Source organism: Procambarus clarkii, chromosome 7 (genome assembly GCF_040958095.1).
Source record: "Procambarus clarkii isolate CNS0578487 chromosome 7, FALCON_Pclarkii_2.0, whole genome shotgun sequence".
Lineage (NCBI taxonomy): Eukaryota > Metazoa > Arthropoda > Malacostraca > Decapoda > Cambaridae > Procambarus > Procambarus clarkii.
In genome coordinates, this window is record NC_091156.1 from 10,260,174 (window position 1) to 10,271,932 (window position 11,759).

Below are 11,759 nucleotides of genomic sequence, written 5' to 3' on the forward strand. Positions count from 1 at the left end.
TCATAGGCAGCTACTTTACTGTAAATGAACATGATCATAGTGGCACATAATAGATACCTATCTTCACTGTTTTTTCGACTGCTACCACTCACACCTTGGGTGACCTAATATGGAGTGGCACTATGTGGCTCCCCGCTTCTGATTTTCTTATCTGATTACCCTACATAGGTGGCTCTATCTGTCACCAAATAATCTACTTATATATATATATATATATATATATATATATATATATATATAATATGGACATATGTCTATATAGTAGCCAGAACGCACTTCTCAGCCTACTATGCAAGGCCCGATTTGCCTAATAAGCCAAGTTTTCATGAATTAATTGTGTTTCGACAACCTAACCTACCTAACCTAACCTAACCTAACTTTTTCGGCTACCTAACCTAACCTAACCTATAAAGATAGGTTAGGTTAGGTTCGGTCATATATCTACGTTAATTTTAACTCCAATAAAAAAAATTTACCTCATACATAATGAAATGGGTAGCTTTATCATTTCATAAGAAAAAAATTAGATAAAATATATTAATTCAGGAAAACTTGGCTTATTAGGCAAATCGGGCCTTGCATAGTAGGCTGATAAGTGCGTTCTGGCTACTAGGTACGACATATATATATATATATATATATATATATAATTATATATATATAATATATATATATATATATATATTAATATATATATATATATATTATATATATATATATATATATGTGTGTGTGTGTGTGTGTGTGTGGTACCTAGTAGCCAGAACGTCGTACTCGGCCTGCTATGCAAGGCCCGATTTGCCTAACAAGCCAAGTTTTCCTGAATTAATATATTTTCTCTAATTTTTTTCTTATGAAATGATAAAGCTATCCATTTCGTTATGTATGAGGTAATTTTTCTTTATTGGAGTTAAAATTAACGTAGATATATGACCGAACCTAACCAACCCTTAAAGGGAGCCGGTCGGCCGAGCGGACAGCACACTGGACTTGTGATCCTGTGGTCCTGGGTTCGATCCCAGGCGCCGGCGAGAAACAATGGGCAAAGTTTCTTTCACCCTATGCCCCTGTTACCTAGCAGTAAAATAGGTACCTGGGTGTTAGTCAGTTGTCACGGGCTGCTTCTTGGGGGTGGAGGCCTGGTCGAGGACCGGGAGATTTGCCTGCTCATCTACCTTATTTTTGAAATGGGGAGTGGTTGGCTAATGTCCAGAAGTTGGTGGAACATTTGTCATCAGAGCAGAAGCAGGACTTGGAGCAGTTGCTGATTTCTCATGCAGACATCTTTGGCAATATTCCCATCCAAACTATAATTATTCACCACGACATCGAGGTGACAGACAACCAGCCAGTCAAGTCACACCCATATAGAGTTAAACCTGCAAAGCTGAATCTCATCCGGAAAGAAGCCGACTACATGCTTCAACATGAATTGGTGAGACCTAGCAGCAGCAGTTGGAGTAGTCCTTGTATTTTAGTTCCAAAGAAGGATGGAACTCACACGTTGGTCATTGACTACCATCAGCTAAATGTAATGACTGTTGATGATAACTTTCCAATACCTAGATTAGATGATTGTATAGACAGTGTTGGTAAAGCCAAATTTGTAAATAAACTAGATTTGTCCAAAGGGTACTGGCAAATTCCTTTAACACCAAGAACACGGGAGATGAGTGCATTTGTAACTGCAGATGGGCTGTATGAATTCACTGTAATGCCTTTTGTGCTGAAAAATGCCCCAGCAACTTTCCAGCGTCTTATGAACTTAGTGTTAAAAGACATACCACAATGTAGAACTTACTTGGATGATATTGTAATTTTTCACAATAATTGGGAGGACCATATGAAACATAAGAACACAAGAACATAAGAACAAAGGTAACCGCAGAAGGCCTATTGGCCCATACGAGGCAGCTCCTATTCTATAACCACCCAATCCCACTCATATACTTGTCCAACCCGCGCTTGAAACAATCGAGGGACACCACCTCCACCACGTTACGCGGCAATTGGTTCCACAAATCAACAACCCTGTTACTGAACCAGTATTTACCCAAATCTTTCCTAAACCTAAACTTATCCAATTTATACCCATTGTTTCGTGTTCTGTCTTGTGTTGATATTTTTAATACCCTATTAATATCCCCCCTGTTATGTCCATTCACCCACTTGTAAACCTCTATCATGTCACCCCTAACTCTTCGCCTTTCCAGTAAATGCAACTTAAGCTTTGTTAATCTTTCTTCATATGAAAGATTTCTTATTTGGGGAATTAACTTAGTCATCCTACGTTGGACACGTTCAAGTGAATTTATATCCATTCTATAATAAGGGCGACCAAAACTGAGCTGCATAATCTAAATGGGGCCTAACCAGAGCAAAATATAGCTTGAGAACCACACCAGGTGTCTTGTTACTAACGCTTCGATTAATAAATCCAAGTGTCCTATTCGCCTTATTACGAACATTCATGCATTAAGAAAACATAAGAACAAAGGCAACTGCAGAAGGCCTATTGGCCCATACGAGGCAGTTCCTATTTATAACCACCCAATCCCACTCATATACTTGTCCAACCCGCGCTTGAAACAATCGAGGGACCCCACCTCCAGCACGTTACGCGGTAATTGGTTCCACAAATCAACAACCCTGTTACTGAACCAGTATTTACCCATGTCTTTCCTAAATCTAAACTTATCCAATTTATACCCATTGTTTCGTGTTCTGTCTTGTGTTGATACTTTTAATACCCTATTAATATCCCCTTTGTTATGTCCATTCACTCACTTGTAAACCTCTATCATGTCACCCCTAACTCTTCGCCTTTCCAGTGAATGCAACTTAAGCTTTGTTAATCTTTCTTCATATGAAAGATTTCTAATTTGTGGAATTAACTTAGTCATCCTACGCTGGACACGTTCAAGTGAATATATATCCATTCTATAATATGGCGACCAAAACTGAACTGCATAATCTAAATGGGGCCTAACTAGAGCAAAATATAGCTTGAGAACCACACCAGGTGTCTTGTTACTAACGCTGCGATTAATAAATTCAAGTGTCCGATTTGCCTTATTCCGAACATTTATGCATTGATCCTTTTGTTTTAAATTCTTACTAATCATAACTCCCAGATCCCTTTCGCAATGGTGTTGTTCATGGTATTGGGGGTGCTATATTAAGCTGGATTAGGGCATGGCTATACTAAACGAAACAGAGTTAGTATAAATGGAATCAAGTCAGAGTGGGAAAATGTTGTAAGTGGAGTGCCTCAAGGCTCTGTCCTGGGACCTCTGTTGTTTATAATATATATAAATGATTTAGATTCAGGTTTGAGTAGCAACATTTGCAAATTTGCCGATGATGCGAAAATCGGTAGGGAAATTAATTCGGAGGACTCACTATCACTTCAAATTGATCTAGATAGGGTTTTGAAATGGTCAAAGGATTGGCAGATGCAGTTTAATGCTGATAAATGTAAAGTTCCAAGGTTAGGTAATGATGATAGAGTTTCAAGATACGAGCTAGATGGTGTTGAGATTGCGAAGTCGGATTGCGAAAGGGATCTGGGAGTTATGATTAGTAAGAATTTAAAACAAAAGGATCAATCCATAAATGTTCGTAATAAGGCAAATCGGACACTTGGATTTATTAATCGCAGCGTTAGTAACAAGACACCTGGTGTGGTTCTCAAACTATTTCTTACTCTAGTTAGTTCCCATTTAGATTATGCAGTTCAGTTTTGGTCGCCATATTATAGAATGGATACAAATTCACTTGAACGTGTCCAGCGTAGAATGACTAAGTTAATTCCCCAAATTAGAAATCTTTCATATGAAGAAAGATTAACAAAGCTGAAGTTGCATTCACTGGAAAGGCGAAGAGTTAGGGGTGACATGATAGAGGTTTACAAGTGGGTGAATGGACATAACAAAGGGGATATTAATAGGGTATTAAAAGTATCAACACAAGACAGAACACGAAACAATGGTTATAAATTGGATAAGTTTAGATTTAGGAAAGACTTGGGTAAATACTGGTTCAGTAACAGGGTTGTTGATTTGTGGAACCAATTGCCGCGTAACATTGTGGAGGTGGGGTCCCTCGATTGTTTCAAGCATGGGTTGGACATGTATATGAGTGGGATTGGGTGGTTATAAATAGGAGCTGCCTCGTATGGGCCAATAGACCTTCTGCAGTTGCCTTTGTTCTTATGTTCTTATGTTCTTAATCCGACTTCGCAATCTCAACACCATCTAGCTCGTATCTTGTAACTCTATTATCATTACCTAACCTCAGAAATTTACATTTATCAGCATTAAACTGCATCTGCCAATCCTTTGATCATTTCAAAACCCTATCTAGATCAACTTGAAGCGATAGTGAGTCCTCCTCCGAATTAATTTCCCTACCGATTTTCGTATCATCGGCAAATTTGCAAATGTTGCTACTCAAACCTGAATCTAAATCATTTATATATATTATAAACAACAGAGGTCCCAGGACAGAGCCTTGAGGCACTCCACTTACAACATTTTCCCACTCTGACTTGATTCCATTTATACTAACTCTCTGTTTCCTTTGGTATAGCCATGCCCTAATCCAGCTTAATATAGCACCCCCAATACCATGAGACTCTATCTTTTTAATCAGTCTTTCATGTGGCACGGTATCAAAAGCTTTGCTAAAGTCAAGGTACACAACATCACAATCCTTACCACTATCAACTGCCTCAACTATGCTAGAATAAAAAGATAACAAATTTGTTAAACATGACCGGCCATTTATAAAACCATGTTGCGACTCAATTATTAATTTATGTTTTTCAAGATGAAGACGAATTTTATTTGCTATTATAGATTCGAGTAACTTTCCCACAATAGACGTTAGGCTAATTGGTCGATAGTTAGACGCAAGTGATCTATCTCCTTTCTTAAAAACTGGTATCACATTAGCAACTTTCCAAAACTCTGGCACTCTGCCTGACTCTATTGATTTATTAAATATGGTTGACAGTGGGTCACAAAGTTCCTCTTTGCATTCTTTAAGCACCCTGGCAAACACTTCATCCGGCCCTGGGGATTTGTTGGGTTTGAGTTTTACTATTTGTTTAAGAACATCCTCCCTGGTAACTGCTAAACTCGTCAACCTGTCCTCGTCCCCACCCACATAGACTTGTTCGGCTGAAGGCATATTGTTAAGTTCCTCTTTAGTAAATACAGATACAAAATATTTATTAAAAATACTACTCATCTCTTCATCACTATCTGTTATTTGACCTGTCTCAGTTTTTAATGGACCTATCCTTTCCCTAGTCTTAGTACGATATAACTGAAAAAACTCTTTAGGATTTGTCTTTGCTCTCCCTGCTATGCGAACTTCATAGTTTCTTTTTGCTTTCCTTATCTCTTTTTTAACATTTCTAACCAGTTGTACGAATTCCTGTTCTAAAGTGACCTCCCCATTTTTAATCCTTTTGTACCAAGCTCTCTTTTTACCTATAAGGTTCTTCAAATTCTTTGTTATCCACTTTGGGTCATTAGTATTCGATCTATTCAATTTGTATGGTATACTACGTTCCTGTGCTTTGTTTAGAATATTCTTAAATAAGTTATATATTGAATCCACATCGAAATCCCCATTTAAGTCACCTATCGCTGGGTTCATGTCTCGCTCCAAGACCGGCCCACACCCCACACCCAAGACCCTCCAATCAACCCGACCCAAAAAATTTCTTAGGCTATTAAAATCAGCTTTTCGAAAATCGGGCACTTTCACAGAATTTTCTCCTACAGGTCTATTCCATTCTATGCTAAATCTGATTACTTTGTGATCACTGTTCCCTAGCTCACTCCCTATTTCGATGTCATTAATTTGTGTTTCCCTGTTAGTTAACACTAAATCTAAAATATTAGTTTCCCGCGTTGGTTCCTTAATATGTTGCGTAAGAATGCAATCGTCAATTAATTTTAGAAAATCTTCTGCTTCACTATTCCCTGCTTTGTTCACCCAGTTTATTCCACTAAAATTAAAGTCACCCATGACATAAATACTGTTAGATCTAGATGCTCTAGATATTTCATTCCATAGATGCTTTGCTTCCATTCTGTCTAAATTTGGTGGCCTATATATAACTCCTATTATAATATTATTTGCTTTTTCGTTTAATTCTATCCAAATAGTTTCTGTGTGTGGCTCAGTTTTGATTCCCTCTTTGAGACTACATTTCAAATTGTCCCTAACATATATGGCTACTCCCCCTCCTCGTCTAATATATCTATCTGTGTGAAATAGTTTAAATCCATTTATCTGATATTCAGCTAATAGTTCTCTATTTTCTACGTTCATCCACGTTTCAGTAAGTGCAATAATATCTATTTTTTTTTTGTGCAGACAAGAGCATTTAATTCATTAATTTTATTTCTTAGACTTCTACTGTTAGTGTAATATATCCTAAGTGAATTGTTATTTTGAGGCCCTTTTCTTTCCCTGATCATTTTGCCAATTCTTTTCTCCCATGAACACATACTTTTATTATCTCCTTCCTCCAAATTAATTCCCATACCACTATCTACTAACAGTTTAAACCCAAACAAACACCTCTAACCACTGGTTCCAACGAGTTCGCAACAGCAACAACCCCAGCCCTCGATAGATGCACCCCATCACGAGCATACATTTCATTTCTTCCATAGAAGCGTTCCCAGTTGTCTATGAAAGATATTGCATTTGATTTGCAATATCTTTCCAGCCGGCAATTGACACCAAGTGCCCTCGACATCCATTCATTTCCCACTCCCTTTCTTGGAAGAATGCCACATATGATCGGGATTCCTCCCTTGCTCCTAACTAATTCAATGGCTGTCCTAAATCTCTGTATTAGTTCCTCACTCCTAACTCGCCCAACATCATTACCCCCTGCACTAATACAAATAATGGGTTTGTTCCCATTTCCCGTCATAATATCATTCATGTTTTCAACAATATCACCAATTCCAGCTCCCGGATAGCAAACTCTTAATCTGTTCCCCCTATCTCTGGCACAAAACGTTCTGTCTAAATACCTCACCTGGGAATCTCCCACAACCAAAATTCGCTTCGGTACCGCCCTAACTTTCTGAGCAGCCTGAGGGGCCTGCGCTCTGCCGTTCCTCGCTGATTTCCTCGCTGCAGGCGCACTACAGCACTCGTCCTCCAACACGGCAAATCTCTTTGCCGTCCTTAGGGCGTCTGTATGCGGCCTTGTCAAGGTCTTCTTAAGACCCCTGTCTTTCACTACTCTCCACGATGAGGTCTCGTCAACACTGGTCTCCTACTTCGTTTCTTCTCGAAGTCTCAGCCGTCGTACCTCCTCCCGCAGGGAATCCATCTCTGCTCTCCGAGCTCCAACCAAACTCACCAAATCATTAACTAATCCTTCCATTATTGCAATAATAATGTTACTCCAGAGCTCCAGCTAACACGCTGGTTTAGCTCTGAAAGGTTTAGCTCAACTATTAAAATGCTTAAAGGAGGCGAATTTAACTGTAAACTTACACAAATGTACTTTTGCTAGAGCTAATATTTGTTACTTAGGATATGAAGTGGGAAATGGGAAGATGTTACCACTCAAAAATAAAATAAAAGATATATTAGAGTATCCAGTGTTAACTAGCAACAATGAGGTACAAAGATATCTAGGAATGTGTGCTTATTACAGGAAGTTCTGTAAAAATTGTGCAGCTTCTTTGACAATCTTGCTATGTAAAAAGATAAAGTTTAGATATTCTCAGGAATGACAGGATGACTACTAAATCAAAAGGAATGTTGTCATCTAGTCCAGTGTTACCTACTCCTAATTACTCTAAGCCATTAAAACTATATATAGATGCTTCGGATTGGGGGTCCTGGTTCTGTACTAATGCAAGAGGATGATGAAGGTATTAATCATCCAATATATTATTATTCTAAAAAGTTTACCAAATGTCAACAGAATTACTCCACAGTAGAGAAAGAGGCTTTGTGATTATTAATAGATGTTAAAAAATTTGATATTTATGTATCAGCCAATACTGTTGAAGTGTTTACTGACCACAACCCCCTTAACATTTACTGCTAGCATGAAGAATTCCAATCAGAGGATATTAAAGTGGTCTTTACTGAACATAAGAACAGAGGTAACTGCAGAAGGCCTATTGGCCCATACGAGGCAGCTCCTATCTATAACCACCCAATCCCACTCATATACTTGTCCAACCCGCGCTTGAAACAATCGAGGGACCCCACCTTCACCACGTTACGCGGCAATTGGTTCCACAAATCAACAACCCTGTTACTGAACCAGTATTTACCCAAGTCTTTCCTAAATCTAAACTTATCCAATTTACACCCATTGTTTCGTGTTCTGTCTTGTGTTGATATTTTTAATACCCTATTAATATCCCCCCTGTTATGTCCATTCATCCATTTGTAAACCTCTATCATGTCACCCCTTACTCTTCGCCTTTCCAGTGAATGCAACTTAAGCTTTGTTAATCTTTCTTCATATGAAAGATTTCTAATTTGGGGAATTAACTTAGTCATCCTACGTTGGACACGTTCAAGTGAATTTATATCCATTCTATAATACGGTGACCAAAACTGAACTGCATAATCTAAATGGGGCCTAACCAGAGCAAGATATAGCTTAAGAACCACACCAGGTGCCTTGTTACTAACGCTTCGATTAATAATCCCAGTGTCCTATTCGCCTTATTACGAACATTCATGCATTGATCCTTTTGTTTTAAATTCTTACTAATCATAACTCCCAGATCTCTTTCGCAATCCGACTTTGCAATCTCAACACCATCTAGCTCGTATCTTGTAACTCTATCGTCATTACCTAGCCTCAGAACTTTACATTTATCAGCATTAAACTGCATTTGCAAATCCTTTGACCATTTCAAAACCCTATCTAGATCAACTTGAAGTGATAGTGAGTCCTCCTCCGAATTAATTTCCCTACCGATTTTCGTATCATCGGCAAATTTGCAAATGTTGCTACTCAAACCTGAATCTAAATCATTTATATATATTATAAACAACAGAGGACCCAGGACAGAGCCCTGAGGTACTCCACTAACAACACTATCCCACTCTGACTTAACCACATTTATACTAACTCTCTGTTTCCTTTGGAATAGCCATGCCCTAATCCAAGTTAATATAGCACCCCCAATACCATGAGCTTCTATTTTTTTAATTAGTCTTTCATGTGGCACTGTATCAAAAGCTTTGCTAAAATCAAGGTACACAACATCACAATCCTTACCACTATCAACTGCCTCAATTATGCTGGAATAAAAAGTTAGCAAATTTGTTAAACATGAACGGCCATTTGTAAAACCATGTTGCGACTCATTTATTAATTTATGTTTTTCAAGATGGAGACGAATTGTATTTGCAATTATTGATTCAAGTAACTTTCCCACAATAGACGTTAGGCTAATTGGCCGATAGTTTGAAGCAAGTGATCTATCTCCTTTCTTAAAAATTGGTACCACATTAGCTACCTTCCATGACTCTGGCACTCTGCCTGACTCTATTGATTTATTAAATATGGTAGACAGTGGCTCGGTCAGCTCCTCTTTGCATTCTTTAAGCACCCTAGCAAACACTTCATCCGGCCCTGGGGATTTGTTTGGTTTTAGTTTTTCTAATTGTTTAATTACATCCTCCCTGGTAACTGCTAAACTAGTCAACCTGTCCTCATCCCCACCCACATAGACTTGTTCGGCTGAAGGCATATTGTTAAGTTCTTCTTTAGTAAATACAGATATAAAATATTTGTTAAAAATACAACTCATCTCCTTGTCATTATCCGTTATTTGACCTGTCTCAGATTTTAATGGACCTATCCTTTCCCTAGTCTTAGTTCGATATAACTGAAAAAACCCTTTAGGATTTGACTTTGCTTGCTCTGCTATGCGAACTTCATAGTTTCTTTTTGCTTTCCTAATCTCTTTGTTACCATTTCTAACCAGTTGTATGAATTCCTGTTCTAAACTGACTTCCCCATTCTTAATCCTTTTGTACCAAGCTCTCTTTTTACCTATAAGGTTCTTTAAATTATTTGTTATCCACTTTGGGTCATTAGTATTCGATCTATTCAATTTGTATGGTATACTACGTTCCTGTGCTTTGTTTAGAATATTCTTAAATAAGTTATATATTAAATCCACATCCAAATCCCCTTTTACGTCACCTATCGCTGGGTTCATGTCTCGCTCTAAGACCGGCCCACACCCCATACCCAAGACTTTCCAATCTATTTGACCCAAAAAATTTCTTAGGCTATTAAAATCAGCTTTTCGAAAATCTGGCACTTTAACAGAATTTTTTCCTACAGGTCTATTCCATTCTATGCTAAATCTGATTACTTTGTGATCACTGTTCCCTAGCTCACTCCCTATTTCGATGTCATTAATTTGTGTTTCCCTGTTAGTTAACACTAAATCTAAAATATTATTTTCCCGCGTTGGTTCCTTAATGTGTTGCGTAAGAAAGCAATCGTCAATTAATTCTAGAAAATCTTCTGCTTCACTATTCCCTGTTTTGTTCACCCAGTTTATTCCACTAAGATTAAAGTCACCCATGACATAAATACTGTTAGATCTAGATGCTCTAGATATTTCATCCTATAGATGCTTTGCTTCCATTCTGTCTAAATTTGGTGGCCTATATACAACTCCTATTATAATATTATTTGCTTTTTCGTTTAATTCTATCCAAATAATTTCTGTGTGTGGCTCAGTTTTGATTCCCTCTTTGAGACTACATTTAAATTGTCCCTAACATATATGGCTACTCCCCCTCCTCGTCTAATATATCTATCTGTGTGAAAGAGTTTAAATCCATTTATCTGATATTCAGCTAATAGTTCTCTATTTTCTACATTCATCCACGTTTCGGTAAGTGCAATAATATCTATTTTTTCTGTGCAGACAAGAGCATTTAATTCATTATTTTTATTTCTTAGACTTCTACTGTTAGTGTAATATATCCTAAGTGAATACTGTTGCAAGAATACAATCATGTCATCAGACATATTCCAGGAAATTAAATATAGTAGCAGATGCACTCTCTAGATTGCTAAACCTGGTGTGAATTAGGGTTGTACTACTGCACAGAAATGTATGTATATATTATTGTGTATCTATTGCTTATTATATATCTTTACTGTCTCTTTACAATTATTATGAAATCTCTTTGAGGGATTAATTTTATGTGAAAAAAATGTGAAATTCATTTATGAATTTCTCATTTTTTTTTCTCTGCGCTTTAGGAGGATGTTACGAACCTTACTGCCTGTGGAGGTTAGTTTTAATTATGCCCTAAACGCTTTGCGTAATAGTGGCTTTAGGCATTGTATGAACTAGCTCTACCTATAAGTCAACCAATCTTTGTAAAAATTTACTTTATGTATGTACCTTACCTAAATAAACATTTTATCTTTATTTTATTTTATTATAATATGTTGGTGCACACATTGGAGAATGTTTATTATAATACATCTACAGCTGACATCTGGGATGCCGGGAGTTACCAGTAATACTCCGCCCAGTAAAGTAGTACCTTCTCAGCTGGAGATTGTCAAGAATAATGTGAACTGGAATACCCTTATTATGTGAGGGAAAAATGGACTCAGTCAAAAAGCATGTATGGGGAAAATGGTAAATAAGAGGAAAGCCTATAAATATTATTGTTAGTGCCTACACCCTAACCCTGTTTTGCAGGCT